This window comes from Citrus clementina, unplaced genomic scaffold (assembly GCF_000493195.1).
Source record: "Citrus clementina cultivar Clemenules unplaced genomic scaffold, Citrus_clementina_v1.0 scaffold_5, whole genome shotgun sequence".
Taxonomy (NCBI): domain Eukaryota; kingdom Viridiplantae; phylum Streptophyta; class Magnoliopsida; order Sapindales; family Rutaceae; genus Citrus; species Citrus x clementina.
Window position 1 is genome coordinate 22,015,375 of NW_006262201.1, and position 23,909 is coordinate 22,039,283.

Genomic DNA, 23,909 nt, shown 5'->3' on the forward strand with positions numbered 1-23,909 from the left:
GGAGTACCGTTATCCGTCATTTATACGAGAGAGTGAATCAAAACAAAACAAATCAAATCTGCAAAATCAAATCAAAAGTGAAAAATAGCAACAAAATAAAACAAAAACACACAAGGAATATAACACACCTTCGTCCTTTTATTGAATCCAGTTCCAATTGCAGATTATAAATACCATCATCTATTTCCTTGAGTTGTCTTTCTAGATCTTTCACGTGAGATACTAACTCTGGTGGTTGCAGATCCCAAATGGGATGTAATTTACAAAATCGGAGCAATTTCCTCAGGTGAAATTTTACATGAAAAAGCGTTTTAAAATTATCGAAAAGGAAATTGCTCATGGAGGTACTCATGACAAGTATAAAAATTTGGTGAGCTAAATCACAATTGTCAAACAACACACAATTAAAACAATGCAATGCACTCCATTCAAGACATATGGAAAAGGAAAAAGAAAAAGAAATCAAATAATTCAAATGATAAAGTAACAGTAAATCAAAACAAAACGTTAAAATGAAAAGGCTTAATCAAAATTTTGGTGGGTCACTCAAATGGAATTCGGCATCTGCTTTATGTGGTTGGTATTCCAGATATGGTTTCAATCTTTGGCCATTAACTTTAAATGTGACACCATCCTTTGGATTCTCAATTTCTACGGCTCCATATGGATACACATTTTTTACAACAAATGGGCCATTCAACTTTGACTTTAACTTCCCTGGAAATAAATGAAGACGAGAATTATAAAGCAACACTTTTTGACCAATTTCAAATGTTTTCCGAAAAATTCTTTTGTCATGAAAAAATTTGGTTCTTGCCTTAATAATTCTGGAATTATCATATGCATCATTCCTTAATTCCTCAAGTTCATTTATTTGCAATTTACGCACATTGCCAGCATCATCAAGATTTGAATTAAAAGCTTTAATGGCCCAAAATGATTTATGTTCAAGTTTTACTGGTAAGTGGTAAGATTTTCCATAAATAAGCCGATAGGGTGACATTCCTAAAGATGTTTTAAAAGCAGTACGATATGCCCAAAGTGCATAAATTAGTCGAAGAGACCAATCTATACGGTTTGGATTAACTGTTTTTTCTAAAATTTGTTTTATCTCCCTATTTGCTAATTCAACTTGACCACTTGTTTGAGGGTGATAAAGGGTAGCAACCTTATGTGTAATTCCATATTTCTTCATGAAAGACTCAAATGGCTTATTACAAAAATGCTTACCTCCATCACTGATAATGGCTTGAGGTATTCAAAATCTGCTCAAAATATTTTCTTCTAAAAAGCGGATCACAATCTTGTGATCATTGTGCCGACAAGGAATCGTCTCGATCTATTTTGAAACATAATCAATAGAAATCAAAATGTATACAAATCCAAATGATGATGGGAAAAGACCCATAAAATCAATTTCCCAACAATCAAATATTTCAATGACAATGATGGGGTTTAAAGGCTTCATGTTCCGCTTTGAAATAGACCCTATCATTTGATAATTCTTACACATTTTACAGAATGCATGTGAATCTTTAAATAATGTAGGCCAATAAAATCCACACTGCAATATTTTGCAGCTGTCTTTTTTGAAGAAAAATTGCCACCGAATGCTTCAGAATGACAAAATTGAATGACCCTACTTACCTCGTCGTCTGATATGCCTCTTCGAAAAATTTGATCGGAGCAGTACTTGAACAGGTATGGCTCATCCCAGTAAAAGCTTTTTACTTCAGTTAAGAATTTCTTCTTGTCTTGGGAACTCCAGTCACATGGCATTTCACTTGTTGTAGGATAATTAACAATATTAGCATACCAAGGCATTTTGTTTATAGAAAACAAAAATTCATCAGGGAAAGAATCATTGATGGGTGTTGTTTCAATTGAAGACTCATTTGTAAGTCTTGAAAGATGATCTGCAACAACATTTTCAGCGCCCTTTTTGTCCTTGATTGTCAAATTAAATTCTTGAAGTAGCAAAATCCATCGTATTAACCTTGGTTTGGCATCCTGTTTTGACATTAAATATCTCACAGCAGCATGATCAGAATAAACAACAGTACATGAACCAATTAAATACGAACGAAATTTATCCAATGCAAATATTACAGCAAGTAGTTCTTTCTCAATTGTAGTGTAATTCATTTGAGCAGTATTTAAAGTTCTACTTGCATAATAGATGACAAAGGGCTTACCTTCCTTTCTTTGACCCAGAACAACGCCAACGGCATAATCATTAGCATCACACATTAGCTCAAAAGGTAAAGACCAATTAGGGGGTTGCATTATTGGGGCTGATGTCAAAAAACTAATTATCTTTTCAAAAGCTTGTTGACAATCTTTAGTCCATTCAAATTGTGTGTCTTTTATTAGGAGGTTACAAATTGGTCTAGATAAGGCACTAAAATCTTTTATAAACCTCCTATAAAATACTGCATGTCCTAAAAAAAGGGACTTCTCTAATTGTCTTTGGTGAGGGTAATTTTGAAATGACTTCAACTTTGGCTTTATCAACTTCGATTCCTTTTGAAGACACAATATGGCCTAAGACAATTCCAGAAGTGGTCATGAAATGACATTTTTCCCAATTTAAAACGAGTCCTTTTTCTTTGCACCTTTCCAAAACTTTTTCTAGATTATCAAGACATGTATCAAAAGAATTACCAAATACAGTTAAATCATCCATAAAAACCTCTAGACAATTTTTAACTATGTCACTAAAAATGCTTAGCATGCAACTTTGAAATGTTGCAGGAGCATTACAAAGTCCAAAGGGCATTCTCCTAAATGCAAATGTTCCAAATGGGCACGTGAATGTGGTCTTTTCCTGGTCTTCTAAGGCTTTAGGGATTTGATAATAGCCAGAGCAGCCATCAAGAAAGCAGTAGTAAGGATGTCCAGCTACTCTTTCAAGAATTTGGTCTAGAAATGGAAAGGGAAAATGAACTTTTCTAGTAGCATAATTTAATTTTCTGTAATCAATGCACATGCGCCAACTAGATGGAATTCGTGTTGGGATTGATTCACCTTTTTTATTTTTTACAACAGTTATTCCAGAATTTTTTGGTACTACTTGTATTGGACTTACCCGTTTACTATTAGAGATAGGGTAGATAATTCCTACATCTAATAGTTTAAGGACCTCATTTTTTACCACTTCTTTCATATGAGGGTTTAGTCTTCTTTGTGGTTGACGGGTTGTTTTGGCATTTTCCTCTAAGTGTATTCAGTGTGTGCAAATTAAAGGATTAATGTCTTTTATGTCTTTTAAGGTCCAACCAAATGCAATTTTATGCCTTTTTAGTACAGATAACAACTTACCCTCTTGATCATGTGTGAGTTGAGAAGAAATTACCACCGGATATGTCTGCTGCTCTCCAAGATAGGCATACTTCAATTCTTCTAGTAACGGCTTTAATTCGAGCTCTGGTGCTTCCTCTTCGTTTGCTTCTTTAGGTTGTACCGTATCTTCAAAGTTCGATTGGTCATCATCACCTATAGGTACCTGCATAGAATCAAGTGTAGGACATATGTTAGCAGTATCAAAATCTAATTCCTTACTTGATTCAATAGAACCAGTAAAAAGTAAATTTCCGCAGAGTTTGTAAAATTCTCATCCTGAATGTATTCCTCAATGATTGGCTCGATGAGATCAATTTCATCATTATCATTATCATCATCTTCTTGGTGGTGAGGTTGTTTACACATGTTGAACACATTGAGTTCCAGTGTCATGTTACCAAAAGATAAATTCATTAATCCATTCCGGCAATTTATCAAAGCATTAGTAGTAGCTAAAAATGGTCGACCCAATATAAAAATGGTCGACCCAATATAACAGAAATTTGTTTGCATTCATTAGCAATTGGTTCCGTTTCCAAAACAATAAAATCTACAGGATATATGAATTTATCGACTTGGACTAATACATCTTCAATTATTCCTTTTGGAACCTTCATCGATCTATCAGCAAGTAAAAAAGTAGTAGAAGTTGGTTTTAACTCACCGAGATTGAGTTGTTGGTACACAGAGTAAGGAAGTAAATTAACACTGGCACCAAGATCAAGTAAATCATGTCCAATTTTATGATCCCTAATAGTGCAAGAAATAGTTGGACAATCAGGATCCTTGTATTTCAAAGCACTATTGGTTGAGAGAATGGAACTTACATGTTCTGCTAGAAAAGCTCTCTTTTGCACCTTATGTTTCCTTTTCACCGTGCACAGATCTTTCAGAAATTTAGCATAGGACGACACCTGTTTAATGACATCCAGCAGAGGAATGTTGACCTTTACTTATTTAAAAACTTCATAAATTTCTGGACTGTGGTTTCATTTCTTTGGCTTGATCAGTGCTTGAGGAAATTGGGGTACAAGAGGAGAATTGGTTATTTCTTCATGGGTTAAAGGTTCGACAAACTCTTCCCTATTTTTTGAAATTGAATCTTTACTAGTTTCACGAGGGTCCACAATGTGTTTTTCAATTACTTTACCACCACGAAGGTTATAACCGATTTGACTTGACTCATATTTTTGTTTCCTGAATTTCCCATTTTAGGATGTTGTTGACTCTTGGGGTTTGGTTCAGGTTGAGCAGGAAACTTTCCTTTTTCATGTATGGTCAGAGCAGATGTAAGTTTGGAGATAGTTTCTGTCAAATTGGTTAAGATTTGCATCTTTTGGTTATTGATTGACTCTTGTTTTTCAATAAACGAATGCAATGTGTCTTTCAGAGTTTTTCTTGGTGGTGGGACATATGGTGGGTAGCTCTGGGAGTTTTGGAAATTTTGACGTGGAGGGGCTGGTTGTAAAGGTTGTGCATGATTGTCATTTCTCCAACTAAAATTTGGGTGGTTTCTCTAACCAGAGTTGTAAGTTTGGGAGTATGAATTTGGATTTGGCCTTTTGAAATTATCAACGACATTTACTTGTTCATGCAAACTTTGTCTTAGAGCTGGTAAAGTTGGACAGTCCTGCGTAGAATGGTCAGTAGAATCGCAAACATAACATAAAATATTTTGAACAGACTTTACATGATCATTCTTTTTTTACTCTAATGCTTCGACTTTTCTAGCTAATGATGCAAATTTGGCTTGAAAATCATGGTCTTCCCTAAGGTTATGCATGCCTCCACCAGATAGAGATGACTAGGGTTTACTTGATGACTCATAAGAACCAACTGTATTCCAGTGTTGTGCATTTTCTGCTATATAGTCAAGATAGTCTAATGCATCTTCAGGACTTTTATCCCTAAACTCACTATTACACATCATTTCAATGACTTGTCTACCTTGGGATGTTAATCCCTCGTAGAAATAAGACACTAATCTCTATGTTTCAAAACCATGATGTGGACAAATGTTAAGCACTTCTTTAAACCTATCCCAACATTGGTAGAGAGTTTCTCCTAGCTTTTTAGTGAAAGTGGTGATTTTGAAATATAAGTGTGCAACCCAAGAGGAGGGGTGAATTGGAATTTTAAAAATTATCCTAGCAAATCCACACAACAAGCAATCTAATGTCTTAATAAAAATTGAAAGCAATAAGTTCAATAAAAGCACAAGAACAAATGAGTAAGAGAGAAGAGAAACAAACACACGAAATTTTACGTGGTTCGGCAATCCCCGCCTATGTCCATGCCTCAAAGCGATCCAAGCTTGAGGATTTCACTATCCGAGCCTTTCCAAGGCTTCAACCGTTTACAATTGACTTCAAGGTGTCAATGAACCTTTACAACAAAGAGATTATCTCCCAATCTCTTCACTCAAGTGTCTCACACACTCAAACTTTTACAATTAAGATGAAGAAATGAAAGTTACAATAAAACTCACTCAAAGAGTAGATATTCAAAAATGAAGAACAAGAAATGATTCAATGTTTTGTGATTTACAAATTGAAAGCTCAAGATATCTCGTGTGCTTTTTGTTTATGCTTGGTGGAGAGCTTGAAAATGAGTTGGATTTGAGTTTATATAGTTTAAGCTAAAAAAACTAGCTGTTATGCACATTTTGGTCTTAACCGGCTTGCCGTTTATGAATCCGATAAGCTGCTTTTATGTTACCGTTAAGGCAAAAATTTGAATTTCAGAATATCCGGCTTGCTGCTTTTCATATCCAGCAAGCCGCTTTTGAAATCTGGATTGTCGCTTGTGAAATTCGGTAAGCCGTTTATGCTCCAGAAGCTTACTGCCCAAAATCCAGTTTGCCATTTACCATATCCGGTAAGCCGCTTGCTACAGTGAAATATTTTCCAAATTTATAGTTTAACCCAAAACTTTATAAAACTATATTATGGCCCAAAATGTTATGAAAGTTTACAAATTGGTCCAATTTTAGAATTTTAAATAATGCTTTGTCAATCCCAAAACTTTTTGAAATTATGATTTCGCCCAAACTATGTGAAATTTTAGAATGACCTAAAAATATTTAAATAGTTTCAAATAGGTCCAAATCTGAAATTTAAAACATTATTAAAGATTTTAAAATACTTTCATTTTAGTCCAAAATACTTTAATTCCATAACATCATTTTCTTATTATAAAAGCACAATTCCTAAATCTTTGCTTCATCAATACATGTGGTTTGTTATCATCAAAATCAATATTTATAGCCATATAGGCTAACAAATTTGTCTTTTGAAAGAATTTTTTCTATGGGGTGGGAAGAATTTTTTCAAAAATTGTGCTTGCATTTCATCCCAAGTTCTGATGGATTCTAACCTAAGATTTTGTAGCCAAGTTTTAGCTTTATCCTTTAGTGAGGAAGGAAAAAACTTAAGCCTGATTATATTCATGCTACAATTTTGATCAATACAGATGTTACAGACTTCCTCAAATTCCCTTAAATGCAAATATGGATTTTCAGACTCAAAACCATGAAAAGTAGGAAGAAATTGAATGATATCAGGTTTGAAATTAAAACGTGATGCATCATGAGGGAAAATTATGCATGATGGTTACCCTGTTCTAGTAGGATGCATGAAATCTCTAAGGGTCCTAGGTTGGTCATGAAGATTTTGCAAGGCTTGGTCATTTTCGTGCTCCGAAAAATTTTCAGCTCCTATGTCAGCCATATTTAAGGGTGGTGAAGGTGATTTTCTAATTAATCTACCACTATTTGTACGAGACCAACGACGCATGCAACGCTAATGATGTGTGCTAAACTAATGATGCAAAAAAGCTAAATGAAAATTACATAAATAAAAATAAACTCGAAATTAAATAAGCAAAAAAAAAATACGAAATAAAAATAAACGAACTGAAAAATAAATAAATAAATTAGGCAGTGAAACCAGCCATTAAAAGAAACAGTTTAGGCGGTATTTTAAAACCAGCCATATAATAAAAAATAAAATTAAATTAATTAATGCACAAAAATAAATAAACTGAAATTAAAATGCTAGGTGGTAGAACCGACCATATAAATAAAAATACATAAATTAACAAAATTTAAATAACAGTCAAGCGGTAGAACCGACCATTGAAAATAAATGCGGAAAGTAAATTACAGAAATTTAAATAAATAAATTTGATTTGGGAACTGATTTGCAAAGGTTTTTGGGCTAAGATGAAGTTTCTCACAAATTTTATGGATAATGTTAAGGTTTGAAAAGAAGAGGGGTGCTAACTGAAGTTTTACAAAAAGAGAATAAAATAGAATCACGGAAAGATAGTAACGGCAAAACAAACAAAAATAAAATAAAATAAAATAAAAATAAAGTAAAGACAAACGAATACCAAATTTAGAAAACTCCCGGGCAATGGCGCCAAAAACATGACACAACTCAAAAGTGTGTTACTCTCAAGTATAAGAGTGTCTAGTTATAATATACCCCGGTGAGACCGGGGTCGAACCACATAGAGTTTTAAATCTAATAAAACTAAGAAAATTAATTGTGGGGAAAAGGAATTATTTGAAATCAATTTAAAAATAAGCTAAGGTTTAGGATCCACTCTCTGTATTCAAACTATAATTTTAATACTCTCTCATTTATATTTTACCTCACTTTTACCAATTAATTATTATATAATTTAATTCTATGTGTGTGGATAAATATAGAATAAAGTACCTAATGTGCCACACTATATTAATGTGTCGATATTATGACAAAATACCATAAAATCCAGTGAGATTTATAAATTAACATGATATAAAAATAATTAGAAAAGAATTAAAAAAACTCATTTGAGAAAATAATAATAATTAATAGTTTGAAACATTGAGCTTCACTCTTCACCTCAGCTTAATAAAATTAGCTACTCATATTGAAAGAAAACACAACACTCTTTTTATTTGATAAACTTTTTGAAATATATTACAAAGAAAATTGATACAAACGGAAATAAGAAAAGAAAAGAAACAACGAAAGAAAGAAAATCTTCAGTCTCGGCTTCATCTCTCAAATTTTGCTCTCCAGCTTCCCCCCGCTCTTCAATTTCTCCTCCCTTTTTATAGGCAACAATTGCTGATGAGCATAATTTGTATACATATTTTACCGTTTATTATCTAATTACTAGTTATTTTTATTAGTTATTTTTAATTAATTGAATTATTTTATTGCATGGGGAATTAATTGGAGATTGGAAATAAAAAGTACAAAAAGAATAACAATTTAAAAGAATATTAGTTGAAGCCGTGACAGAGTTAAGAGTCAAGAGCAATTTGCATTGAATTTCAATTCTCCAACTGGGTTGCACGTGCATGGCATTGCAAAAGTGGAAAGCAATTTAAATAGGACCCGCACTTGGCTTTCATAATTGGAAAAGGAATCCAAAAGCAATTCTAAGGGTGATCATGTGTGAGAGCTAAAGCAAATAAAAGGGCAAGCCTTTTGGCTTTAGGATTTAAGAGGTGGGGCCCATTTCAAAGATTATAAAAGGGAGTTTTGGCTTTTGGAGAAGGAGGCAGCCATTGGACGGAAACAAAAGGGTGCATACGCAAGGTTGGGAGAGAGTATTCGGCAGAAGCAGCAGTTCGGCTTCCATGGCTGATTTTATTTCTTGTGTTACTCTCAATTCAAGTATGTCTAGCTAATTTTCTTATACTGAGGTTAAGGATGAAACCCTATTTAATGAAATAATTATCTTTGTATTTAATTAATTCCTTATATATGTTCTTTGATGATTATGGTTTTTATTTCACATGATTAATTGGATGTAAATAAAATCTTTTCATCAATTCTGTCATGCATTATTGATTGTTAGGATTAATATTTGATTAAATCTATGCTTGGATCTATAAAGTTTATACATGATTGTCTTTGATTTTATGTCTTTCATTAAATTGTTCACATAGAATGCTTAGGGAAACTTTGACTCTTTGTTATTCAATATGTTTACATGAAATTCTTAGATGTCATACTATTAAGCAGAAAAAGAACCTACATAAGATTAATTTTATTTGGGCTTAATTGTTATATCTATAAGATGACATAGATTGATTTCGAGTTGTCACTCTAAAATTGGGGATTAATGAATATTTAGATAATTACTAGTTGAATAGTGGTGGATTCTGAAACCTTGGTAATTCTTATCTTATTGAATTCTCCTTTATTTTAATTGCTTCCTTGTTTAATTGGTTTAATTTTCTTAGAAACTCAATTTTGGTCAACTAGGTTAGAATTAATGTTAATTTTAGATTTAAATTAGACTTTTCAATTTATAACAATCCCTGTGGGATCAACCTCGTTACCACTATTATATCTCTAGATTTGTGCGCTTGCGAGTATATTAAAATTTTCATAACAAGTTTTTGACGCCGTTGTCGGAGATTGTACTAGAAAGTCAGTTTAATCTAGGTTAATTTGATTCTTCCACTAGTTATAATTTAGGTTGTCTTTTATTTTATTTATTCAATTTTTATTAAAAAAAACAAAAAAAAATTTAATTTTAATTTAATTTTATTTTGAATTTATTGTTTAGTTGTTTGCTTTCTTTTATTTAATTTTGTTTATTTTTATTATTGTTGTTTTATTTTTCTTCTTTGTCTAGTTAGTTTATGAGTGTTTGGGAACGCGATTCAACAAATCGTTTGGTAAAAAAAGAGTCGAAAATTGATAGTAGTCGAGATAGTTCTTCGGAAGTGATGGATGACCCCAATAGATTATTGCCAATACTTCCACCAGTGCAAGCAGAGAAAACCCTTAGAGAATATTTTTCACCACTTGCAGCCAACCAACCATCTTGTATTGTGTTGCCACAAACTACAGCAACACACTTTGAATTTAAGCCCTCTGTCATTCAACTTTTGCCATCCTTCCATAGGTTAGAGAGAGAGGACCCATATTTTCACATTAAGGAATTTCTTGACATATGCTCTACATTCCGTTTTCAAAATTTTAATGATGAGTCAATTAGGCTTCGTATGTTCCCTTTCTCATTAAAAGACAAAGCAAAAGCTTGGTTGAATTCACTTCCTGCTGGGTCCATTAGTACATGGGATAAATTGAGTAATAAGTTTCTCACCAAGTTTTTTCCTATGTCTAGAACAAATGCCCTTAGGAGAGAGATAAGTGATTTTTATCAAAGAGAGGGTGAGCAATTTTACGAGTGTTGGGAAAGATTCAATGATTTACTCCTTAAGTGTCCCCACCATGGTTTTGAAAAATGGAGACTTATACAATACTTTTATAACGGTTTAACCATGTCAAATCGTCATATGGTAGAGTCTATGAATGGTGGGAGATTTTTGAACTTACATGAATGGGCCGCATGGGATTTCTTTAATTCACTTTCTGAAATTTCTCAACAGTGGGATTTTTCAAATCAAAGGGAAAAATCATCTCAAGTTTCTAGAAAGGGGTTATATGAAGTTAAGGATGATTTAGATATGAAATCCAATCTAGCTACACCTTCTAGGAAAGTAGATGCCTTAGTTATGAACCAATCCATAAATTATCATCCTAGTGTAGCTAATGAGGTTTGTGCTATTTGTTCTAACTTGTCTCATACAGCACAGAATTGTCCATCATTACCAGTCTATCCAGAGGCTTATTCTGAGTAGGTACATGCCTTACAATCATATGAGAAAACCTCCAATAGTCCATATTCATCCACATATAATCCTAATTGGAGGAATCACCCTAATTTTTCTTAGAAACAAAATCAACCTTTGTCAAACCAAGGAGGGCAACAATTTAACATGCCCAATCAACAATTTGTCCCTCCTAACCAAGTATATCCTCCTGCCCAACAACCTATGTCTCAATTTGTTGCACCCCAACAAAGAAAGCCTTCTTTAGAGGATACACTTCAAAGTTTCATTTAGTCAACCCAACAAGCTTTTCAGTCAAATACTCAAGCTATTCTGAAGCTTGAACATCAATTGGGTCAATTAGCAACTACTATAGCGGAGAGAGAAAAAGGAAAATTTCCAAGTCAACCAATTCCCAATCTTAAAGGAGTGCATGAAGTTGAATCGAGTTCAAGCCATCAGCATGAAGAAGCAAAATCTGTTATGACCTTGAGAAGAGGAAAGTTATTTGACAACAAGGTGGAGGTTCAAACAAGAAAAACATATAAGTCTACTTCTTCAAATCCAGTTCCATCACAAGACTCATCACCAAATGATCCAGAAGAGAGTGACCCACCAGCTTACATTCCCAAGGCTCCTTTTCTTCAGGTTAACAAAGGTAAAGAAAGGGACTTCAACAGGTGAGATTATAGAAATCTTCAAGCAGGTAAGTATAAACATCTCTTTACCCGATGCTATTAAGCAAGTTCCTTCCTATGCCAAAATTTTGAAAGATTTATGCACTAAAAAGAGAAATTTGCATGTCACTAAAAAGGCATTTTTAACTGAACAAACTAACAATTTACTTCAATGTAAAATGCCACCAAAATTTAAGGATCCTGGTTCGCCTACTATCTCATGTGTTATAGGGAACCAATGTTTTGATAAAGCATTATTGGATTTAGGCGCTAGTGTTAATCTCTTGCCTTATTCCGTTTACATGCAGCTTGGACTAGGTGAGTTAAAATCAACTCCTATTATTTTGCAACTTGCTGATAGGTCAATGAAAATACCTCGTGGTATTATAGAGGATGTGTTGATACAGATTGATAAATTTTATTATCCTGTTGATTTTATTGTTATTGATACTCAACGTGTACCGGATCCGAAGAAACACACCCCAATTATTCTAGGTCGTCTTTTCTTAGCTACAACTGATACTCATATTAGTTGCAGGACTGGAAACATGCAATTTTCTTTTGGTAACATGACCATGGAATTAAACATTTTTAATATTCCCAAGCAGGCACAAGAAGATGATGAAGTCGTTGAAGTAGATATGATAGAAGCATCAATTGATGACTCACTTATTTCTAACCACTGTGACAATCCATTAATACCATGCACAACTGACTCTGATTTCTCTGTTCATGTTGATAGTGGTATTGAAGAAGTTAATGCTTTACTTGATTCGACTCTTATCATAGATCTAATTAAGTGGAAAGAAAAGATTGAGCCACTTCCTCCTGAAGAGAAAATTGAACTATTCAAGTTGGAGTTACTTCCTAAAAAAGTGAAACATAGGTCACATTCTGACATGAAAAAGGTGGTAAGATCTAAAGTGCTTAAATTATTAGATTTTTATACTACTTCAGATAACTCTCAGGAAAGCATGGAACAGAAGAGATCAAGGCAGTGTGATATTGAGGAGTTTCATTACCATCATCTTTTTATAGATAAAATACTCCAGTGCTTAGTCAATTATGTTTTCTGGCATTTTCTATATAATTGCTTTGCTTTTCACCAAATTCTTATTGATCCTGGTTGATTTGTTGTTTACATTAATTAGTTAGTTATTAGGATTTTTTTATTTTTTATTTTTATTATTTATATTTCTTCTAACGTTTTCTTTTAGTTATCATTTTTTTAAGCTTTCACAGCCCATCCAGGTGTGTTCTCTCCAACTTTCTTTTTATTATTTATGTTTTGTTATTATTTTTTCTTCTCTCATTTGTATATCTTTTGTTTGTGAAACATTGAGGACAATATTCCGAATAAGTTTGGGGGTGGGAATAGTGTGTGCTTTGTTTGTTAAAATTTTTTTTTTTGTTTGTTAAAAAAAAATTGTGTTTTTTTTTTGTTTTTATGTGAAAAGCCAATGATAAGAATTTGATTGACAATGAATATGATTTTTAGAAATGGTTGAATATTGTCTTAGTTTATACTTGATTCTTGTGTTAGTTCCTCTTGATGGAGATTCTTTAAAATATAAGCACTAATGTCAATTCTTTCATAATTTTGACTTGAAATTTGAGATTGACGCAGCTTGAGTTGAGAATTTTAGAAAGAGTAAATGACTGTTTGTCTTGATTCTTATCTCCACAATACAAAATAGTATACAGAGGTGCCAAAGTCAGAAATAGCTACCTATAACCCTTAAGAGTGAAGCTACCCTTGAGTAATTTGGTCCTATGTACCACAAGTATGTAGAGGATAATCTACCATGAGAAGAAGGCTACCTTAAGGGGTAGAGTGAAAGCTCCTGACTATGGTTAAGAAAAAAAAAGAAAAAAAAAAGAAAAAAGGAAAAGAAAAAAAATCAAGTGCATCTGCTAAAAAAAATCAATAAAAAAAATGCACATAAAAGCCTATGAAAAACAAATTGGAGATTAAGATGATAAGATTAGTTTGACCTACTCTTTTCTTTGTTTGAGGCGAAGGCTGTTGATATTAAGGATTTTGGGAATGGATTTGATTGAATTGATTTTACACACACACTACAAGAATCGAAAGAGAGATGAGATTGATTATTGAATTAAAGTTAGAATTTTGCCAATATTTGAAATTTTCTTTGAGCTATATAATTTATGTAATCTTTGAGGCTATCTTCATGTTTTGTTTAAAGCTTGTTGTTCTTTTCATTTTATTTTTATTTTAATTCTTTGAAAAATGATGTTTGTGGGTATCATCATTGAAGCCCTCACGAGACTACAACTCGTCCACTAGGGCCGCCTAGGGGTTTAAAGGCTTGTTGCATACACTAAATGCAATCGCGATTACCTGCGAAAGTGGTTTAATTAGGATTTACTTTTTGTGTTGTTATTTTTATTTTTGTTTTAAGTTTTAGTTTTGCTCGAGGACTAGCAAAATCTAAGTTTGAGGGTATTTGATGAGCATAATTTGTATACATATTTTACCGTTTATTATCTAATTACTAGTTATTTTTATTAGTTATTTTTAATTAATTGAATTATTTTATTGTATAGGGAATTAATTGGAGATTGGAAATAAAAAGTACAAAAAGAATAACAATTTAAAAGAATATTAGTTGAAGCCGTGACAGAGTTAAGAGTCAAGAGCAATTTGCATTGAATTTCAATTCTCCAATTGAGTTGCACATGCATGGCATTGCAAAAGTGGAAAGCAATTTAAATGGGACCCGCACTTGGCTTTCATAATTGGAAAAGGAATCCAAAAGCAATTCTAAGGGTGATCACGTGTGAGAGCTAAAGCAAATAAAAGGGCAAGCCTTTTGGCTTTAGGATTTAAGAGGTGGGGCCCATTTAAAATCTTTTCATCAATTCTGTCATGCATTATTGATTGTTAGGATTAATATTTGATTAAATCTATGCTTGGATCTATAAAGTTTATACATGATTGTCTTTGATTTTATGTCTTTCATTAAATTGTTTACATAGAATACTTAGGAAAACTTTGACTCTTTGTTATTCAATATGTTTACATGAGATTCTTAGATGTCATACTATTAAGTAGAAAAAGAACCTACATAAGATTAATTTTATTTGGGCTTAATTGTTATATCTATGAGATGACATAGATTGATTTCGAGTTGTCACTCTAAAATTGGGGATTAATGAATATTTAGATAATTACTAGTTGAATAGTGGTGGATTCTGAAACATTGGTAATTCTTATCTTATTGAATTCTCCTTTATTTTAATTGCTTCCTTAGTTTAATTGGTTTAATTTTCTTAGAAACTCAATTTTGGTCAATTAGGTTAGAATTAATATTAATTTTAGATTTAAATTAGACTTTTCAATTTATAACAATCCCTGTGGAATCGACCTTGTTACCACTATTCTATCTCTAGATTCGTGCGCTTGCGAGTATATTAAAATTTCACAACAATTGCCTTTAATTTTCTTTATTTTATTATTTATTTATTATTTTATTATTATTTTAAAATATATAAGTGTGTGGAAATGTGTGATGGTCAGGAGGCGTAATAGCCTCCTGACCATCACCAACATGTTTTTGTTCTTTTGTTCTTTTTTTCTTTTTTTTATTGATTATTTATTATTACATCTCTTCAATTTTGTTCTAGTAGTTCTTCTTTGTTTCCGCTTTCAATACCAAGTTCATCTTTATTCCTGAAAAATATTTACAAGATAAAAATTAACAAATTACGAATTAATTTAACATAAAATATATTTGGGAAATATTAAAATAATTTAGAAATAATGAATGCATTAATCGACATAATAAGTGAAAAACTAATAATTTTATCCTTATTAAATGTACACTTTTTAGTGTCAATCACACCCCCAACCAGCTTATTGTTGGGCCCTAGCAATTTAAGTGATAAAAGTTTAGTAAAATTTCAAACTCAAATTGAAAATCATTTTTTTAAAAAAATTGTGTTTACTTCTTCCATCATATTAATGACAACAATCAAATAAAAGTATAAGCATTATCTTCAGCCTAAAGAAAATCACACCGACTCAAAACAGTTCAGTAAAATCCTGTAAAATGATCAATCATCATAGCTACATTAATCAAGCCACTTTTAAGAATGATACATCAAACCCCAAAATCTCACGATTAAGAGTGACTCTCTCAAAAGAAGATATACCCGAAATTAATTTGTCACTCTAAAAAAATGGTAAATTTGAGAGAATAATAAAACAATATCACACGCTCTCACCAAGATAAAAAATAATGCCCACAACTTAGAAATAAAATGATCTCAAGTCCAATGAATTACTAGCAAAATTTATTTTTATTTTTACTCATCACCACATCTTTTAGTCCATATTACCAGCTCTTATCTAGAAGAATACACATGTAGCTTTGAAGAATTACATTATAAATGTGAATTTGATAAAGTTGAAAATACCATATGCTATTATAATGATCAATATTTTATAAAGATACCAGATCCATGGGGGAAAACGATTATGTTAGAATATAACAAGGAATAAATTGATACCCTAAGAAATAGGATCAGATTTGCTCGAAATAGAATTAGTGAATGGTATGTTGAAAAAAAAGTTAAGAGACTTTGGTAAAGTCCCCATAGTTCAGCTTCCATAATGGAACAACTACCCAAATTCATGCTAAAACCACAAACCCATTCCCTACAATAATTCCTCACCAAGCCACCAGCATTAGCCAATCCCAATCTCTTCAAAGCCCCATCAGTATTGAGCTTGAAGAACGACCACTTTGGGGGCTGCCAATAGATCAATCTTTTAGTTTCTGGAACTCTCTGACTATCTAAAGACTTTATAAGCAGCGATGCTTTTTTTCGTGTGATTGTTCACATCCACAATTACGTTGTAAAGGCTGCTTGATTTGTGAGCATAAACGAACTCATTATGCCAATACCACATGTGCCAGACATGACTCCAAATAACATTGACCTATCCTTCTCATTAGTGATCCTCAAGTGGTTTTTCATATTATAAACAATCCATGCACGAACATCCAATGTAAAACAGGTATGACTTGTGTGTTTCGAAATAAGGGTTAACCAAATGCGTTTAGAGTCAACATAATCCCCGACTACATGGAGAGCATCGTCTATGATATGCCCACACTGCATGCAAGTACTATCATTAAGCACATGTCTTCGCGATAATTTAGCATTATTTTTCAATCTATTATGCATCAGCAGCCAAAGAAAGCACTGAATGCTTTGGGGGCCTCTCCATATCCAAATCAAAACCCAAAGGGAATTATTTTCATTTAGCATCGGTCTAAAGAGGGATAAATAAGCTGACCTCATGCTAAACGAACCAGACCGCGATGGACCCCAATAACAACAGTCAACTTCATCGCTAACAGAAGGGGGCATAGTGCCTGCTATTTTGAGAATTATATGGTGGGGTAGAAAAGAAGCAAAACAGTCCCAATTCCAAGCACCATTATTATCGATAAAATTAGCTACACACTCATTTAATATGTTTTCAATGATTGTACCAAAAGTATAAGATTGCAACCAACGCCCATCCTCCAGCAAATAATCTTTCCAAAATCTAGCCAACTTCCCATTCCCAATACCCCAGCGAGTCCCTTAGAGAACCTCATTCCATACGTTTCCCACGAATTTTCATAAAGGAGAACTATATCAAGTAGGACGTTTTAGAGGAAGGTTTTCTTTATCAACGCCATATTTAAACATCAATACTTGAATCTAGAAGCTGTGGGGTGATTCAATATGACCCCAACCAATTTTCATTAGCAAGGCTTTATTCATGAGATTAAGATCTTTAAGGCCAAGGCCCCCACATAAATTAAGGAGTTGTACTCTATCCCACTTAATAAGGTGTATGCGATGAGTCTCGTCAATCTCGTTCTAGATAAAATGCTTGCAAATCTGATCAATTTTATTACGAATGCTTAGAGGTAGCATGAAGGTCTGCATGGAATAGGTTGGGAGAGCCAGAATGATCGACTGCATTAATGTTATCGGGCCTACAAGAGAAAGATGTTTGGTTGTCCAGCCCGGAAGTCTCTGTAGTGCTAATGGTGGTCAACGATAAGGTACCAGTTTCAATGGGAGACATTGAGTTTGCATGAGAAATCTGGGAGATTTCATAGAGAATGTATGAGTTAGTGACAATGGTAAATATGATTAAATGCGTGAACTAACATAAAATGAAATACAAAAACTAAATGATAAAGCACGAGTTTTGAAAAAAGTTTATTCTTCAATAGACCATCAATTAAACAGAAGCAAGCCACTGTCATTCTATGTAAACAAACATAACAAAACCACCTACATAGGAATAATTTTTCAATATAGGAATCTTGAACTTTTCATGACAAAAAATCAATTTACAATATTATAGGTACGTGTAAAAAAAAGTTTATAACATTGTAAATCAGATCACCAGCTAGAATCTAACTCCACCTACATGGTTTAGTAAACAACTATAACATTGCATCCAACAATGGCGTCACCAGATTTAAAATCCGCTCGATGCATCTGAGCAATTGCATATCCATCAGTCAATAGAAACTCGCCAGTGTCGCCGACGATGGGCATCTTACGGACAGGAACAATCGACCTGTTGTTGCCAAGGAGGCTGATACAGCTGCCATTATTAGGACCATCAACCAATACAAAGCTCATGGACCTGATGATAGCTAGTTGATGCTGACAAGCTGACCCGTAAAGCCCTTGAGCACGACCAACAAGCTTTGATTGAGGACTAGTAGTTTCTATCGACGAATCATCCGCCAAATCACAACGCAGAAACAAGTTGGTGACTTGTAAGTATCAATGGCTTGAGCAATGCTTTTTGCCACTACGTATTTTTTGTTGTCTCTTTTGCGAAATCAAGCCCCATAGCCAAAGTCTCTCTGATCGTATTGATGTTGCTGCCACTGGGCAAATGATGAGCAACAAAAAAACTACTTAAAACATTGCAGTAACTTTAAAACAAGACATGAAATTAAGAGGAAGAGAATAGATGATGCACTTTTGAAGGTAGAAAAGAAGGATGATTCAAGATTCATTTCAAATTTTTTTGAAGTGTTTTGATCAGTGAATATCCAAAGGCTGCTTAACTACAAAGGTGAAGTGGGAAGAAATTTTGACATTTTGTTACATTGAGCTAGCTAGCAAATGTATATGAGGGGCTTCACTTGTACACATAAAAAAGGAAGATTAATTAGTCATGGTTTTTTATTAAGAAAAAAAATGGCTTGCTTAAAATATAGTGTGGTTAATTTCATTGAAGGACATGACTCAAAGGAAAAGAAAAAGAAATCTAATAATAAACTAAACAAAAAATAATTCCAAAAACAATAAATTTAATTAAATGTACATTGAAATTACCTTTATAATGCAACAAGATATTAAAATCAATGGTTAACGCTAATAAATTAAGCGTAATTTATTTAATACTTATTTATGGACTCTTTCAACTCCATTAAAGCCATTGCAAGTCGTTTTTCAATATTCACTCAGATAAATAGAGGCTCATGCCTTTCTGATTCTTCCACATCTCTTTCAATTCTAATTAAGCCGTTTGCAATTCTCTTAAGAAATTAAAAAATGTCGAAGAGTCTGACTTTCATCATTTTGGCTTTGCTTGTAGTGGCAAACACTAAAAACATGCTTATTTTAGCCAGTAGAACTGGCCAAAGATCTAAGCCAGAGGCTTTATTTTCTATTAACCCTACAGCATCACCTGACATTGTTGATTGCTCAGGGCTCACAAGTGAAGAGTGTTTGATCGAGATGATTAAGAAAGCACTTGTAGACTATCGATACCCCTGCCCTGAGGGGGGGTGCAAATGATATTGTTAATAAGTTATTTCTTTTACCTTGTAGGAGTGCTTTTGCAATAACGATCAATTACAGTGAAATTGAATTCGTGTTTTTAATAAAATAAAACATTAATCCATTATGCATAGGTAATATTATGTCATATGTTTTTGGTGTGTGTATCTCCTACTGCTTTGTTATAGTTGCATCGTCGAATCAATCTTCGAGAAATCAGTTTCTTTAAATAATAGCAATTATCAACCAATCAACATTACTATGTTGGTACCATTTGTAATATTTAAATTTTAAGTCTATCTACTTTTAGGGTGAGATTATTGATTCCTAAGAAAAATAATAAAATAAACCCTCATTATCTAAATCCTATATTACTAAGCTATCCGATTTAATTTAATGTTAAACTTTAATTTAACCCCTGAAAATGTCCAGACTTACCTACATTTATTGCTAAGAATATGATTTAAAAGTTCATCAATGTGCACCTCATTTATGCTCATCTTTTGAAGAACAAATAGGGTGGATTGAGATTTTCATGCTTTTGGAGGGTAAATTAAAGATAGTTATTAGGAGGGAACGAATTGAAGTTTGTTTTTAAATGCAAAGATGTATTCTTTTAGTTTATTTGAGATAATTCGTTTGACTTTAATTTAACATATGTTTTTGTAATTGAAATATAGATACTTCTTTATTTTTGTTATTTAGCTGAGTAATATAATATTTATATTTAATTGATCACTTAAAAATGTTTATGCATTAATATGTTAATTTTTCGCGGCTTGGAAGGTAAGAATTTTTTTTATAAGAAAATAATGCAAGCAACAATAAGAATTAAGATTAATCATATAATGATGCAAACTATGGACATGCTAATAAGTTGGTACACGAAATCTTAATAAATGATGTATGGTTTCAGCTTTCCTTGTTTTTTCTTTCTTCGGTAATGCTCTTGAGATGTTATGAATTAAACAAATATATGTTCCCAATTATGCACTCTTATCATATAGGGAGCATCATAAACAGAGGAAAAAAAATTTCAAGTTTGGTGACCAAAAAGACTTGAAACAATGCCTAATGTCTTTGAAAGAAGTAGGGGATTCAACACAACTGTGTGGACTGAATAGAGAAGTAGTAGCAAATAGAACACTCAACATAAAAGGCACCGAACAAAATACAGTTAAAAGGTTGTTACAAGTGAATAAAAGTTACAGATTTTATTTTGAAATTAAATTCTAAAAATAAATTTAAGAGTTAGTGTTTCATTTTCTGGATGTAAATGCCCTTCACCAATTTCATTTTAAAAACACACCAAAATCTAAGTAATTTTTTTGCTCGCCTCTCTCAACTAAAATCTTTTTATCTTAGACTTCACGTGATGGAGTTCCAACACTAGTTTGAAGTTCGCAAAATAACAATAGTTTGAACCAATTTTGAATAATAAAAATTATAAATTGGAAAATGTATCGAGTAAAAATTATAATTATAAAAATTAACATCGCAGATTTTGAGTTTTTTTCTATTAAAATCAAAGGTATTCTCATAACTATAATTTTTTTTTTATTTTCAAAAATTTTGTAGGATCAAATAGTCTTTCATTTCATTCAAGAATAAAATGGTCATTTTATTTTCATTTCTTAGTGTGAAAGTAGTTCACTGAAAGAACTTTAGAAACAAAGTGGTGAAAGAACAAGTTAAAAATTTGTGGTAGTTAGATATATGTATGACAAAACAGTGGTGGTGCAGAGATAATTTCACTTCATACTATTGTAATATATTAAGGTTATTAAAAAATTTTGTTTCAATAAACTCATGACAAGTGTGTAGCTAGCTTACTAGTAAACTTAGGCACTCTTAGAAAGATTCTAAAGTAAAAGTAATGCCTGAAAAATCTAGATTTAAGTAAGGCCATTTGTGACCCTTTTAGTCTTTTCTAAGAACTCAACTGGTATATTTTTTCATACACTATGGATTGTTTTATGTCAATTATTAGCAATAATTTTCAACATATATTCCCAAACTTTACCATTTTATAGCTTGAAGTTCATAGGACTTTGGAATCAGATCATTTACAACAATCTTTACAAGGTGATAATGATACGGAGAGAATATGTAAATTTTAAGTCAGCCAGTATGAGGGCGCCTTCAACTTAATTGGGGTCTTCACTTTTAAGGCACTACCGGGGTGGCCATTGCCCTCATTGCTTATGTACTTTAACTTCATATAGAATTTTACTTTTTTTGATCCCCTTTTTGGAGCACAAGTAGATTGTCGATTACTGCCAAATGCATAAGAATATGGTCAGATGCCTAGATTATGGAAAAATAATGAAATTTAAAGTAATACATCAGACTGCTGATGTATTAACATTATATTGAAATTCAATATTTGGCTACCAACAAGCACATATTATATAAAAAGAATTAAACACACAAATAAACATAAAATGAAATACATAAATAAAATGATAGAGCGCATGTTTTGGAAAGTTTATTCCTCAATCCACCACTAATTAAATAGAAGCAAGTCACTGTCATTCTATGTAAACATACATAACCAATCACCTACTTAGGAATAATTTTTTGATTTGGGAATCTTGAATTTTTCATTAAAAAATCAGTTTACAATATTATAAGTACGTGAAAAAGAAAGTGTATCTTGTATGAGAGTTTTTTGCATTACCGATCAATTGCAGTGAAATTGAAGCTGCGTTTTAATAAAAAGAAGAAATGGATCACACATACATAGTTCATACTTCTAAATGTTGGATTAAAATTTATTAAAACACAACACGGGCAAAGTCACTAGCAAATAGGAAGAATAGCAAAGTCATTCTTAGGGAATATATTGAATATCACTCTAGATATGTTAGAGTAGTAAACTTCACTTTGTATTTTATTAGAAGTAATAGGACCATTTGGTCCATATATTGAAGATGTATCTACCTACAAAAGCATAGTTAATGGCCAACAATATCTCATCTTAACCACACCAGAGATATCATTTACAATGTATAAGCTAAATTAGTATATGGCTGCTCCTACACTTCAATATCTAATGGCTTGTAAACGAGTGTTAAGGTACTTAAAGGAACTAGAAGATATGGATGAAACTAATTGGATTCACAGATACAAAGTAGGCATGTGATTTGGATGACAAAAAATCCATTGGAGTTTACTACGTATACTTGGGAAACAATTTAATACATGGTCATCAAAAAAGCAATCTATGGTAGCAAGGTCCAGTGCAGAAAGTGAATATAGAGCACTTGCAGAATTAACTTGGTTGCAATCATTATTCAGTGAAATCAGAATACAATGTACATTAGTTCCATCAATTTGGTGTGATAATGCAAGTGCCACTGAAGTATCCAAGAATCCAATCTATCACTCAAGAGCTAAACATATTGAGTTGGATATGCACATTGTGAGAGGCAAAATACTTGTAAAAGAACTTGAAATCAGTTATATAACATGTGCAGAACAAATTGCCTAATTATATCTTTACATATTAATTTTGCTAGTATAATATCCTTGAGAATAATTTGAATCAAATGATTTTGTTACTTTGGCAGTAATTAAATAATATTAGATTGAATTGTTGTGTCATTTGTTTAGCTTATTTTAACCCTATGTAAAATTAGCTTCCGCAAGTAAAATGAAATTTACATTATTAAAATCACTGTTTGTGGTAATAAAAGTTCACTTGGAATTTTATAATATCAACTTGAAATTTAACTCAAAGTATTGGTAGTTAAGGATTTCAATAGAAATATTAAATAGAAACAAGTAGTTAACAAGTTAAAACAAGTTAACCTATAATTGAGCATGTTTAACTAAAATTAGGGGCTAATTTTACAAAAAGTTAAACAATAGAAAGTAAATTTGGCATTAAACCCAAATAGTTAAAATTTTACCAAGTTATTGGAAATACTCAAACAAAAGCATTGAAATAACAGTTGAAACACATAAGTTAAAAAGGGATAAAATATTAACCAAATTCTAATTTTAAAACTCATCCAATAAGAAATGAATTTACTTAGAATTTAACAAAAAGTATTGGTATTTAATGAACTTAATATGAACATTAAACGCATAGCTGGTAGATTTATAAGTTAGAAATATGTAAACCTAAAAGTAAGAAGGTTGAACCAAAATGAAGGAATAAAAAAAATAAAAAAGTCCAATTGGTATTTAACCTAAATAATTGCAACCTTACCTAATTAGTAGGAATATTCGACAAAAAAATAGTGGAATAATTAGTTGAACCATATGAACCTAGAAGGGAGAAAATTTAAGCAAAATTAGGAACTTATCCAATGGGAATAAATATTATTTGGAATCTAACCCAAAATTGGTATTAAATGAACGTAGTAGGAATATAAAACATAAAACTAGTAAACTACTAATTAAGTTGAAGTATGTGGACC

The 23,909-nt window shown here is 32.2% G+C and overlaps 1 non-coding gene and 2 pseudogenes across 1 annotated transcript; 1 reads left to right on the forward strand and 2 right to left on the reverse strand.

Annotated features, from left to right (window-relative positions):
- LOC112098026 overlaps positions 1-23,909 on the forward strand; it is a 205,229-nt pseudogene that overhangs the window by 97,567 nt on the left and 83,753 nt on the right.
- Positions 10,490-10,596, reverse strand: LOC112098660. The gene has a single exon (XR_002905770.1). It is a non-coding gene; the product is annotated as a small nucleolar RNA R71 (small nucleolar RNA).
- On the reverse strand, positions 18,115-18,713 carry LOC112098341 (annotated as a pseudogene).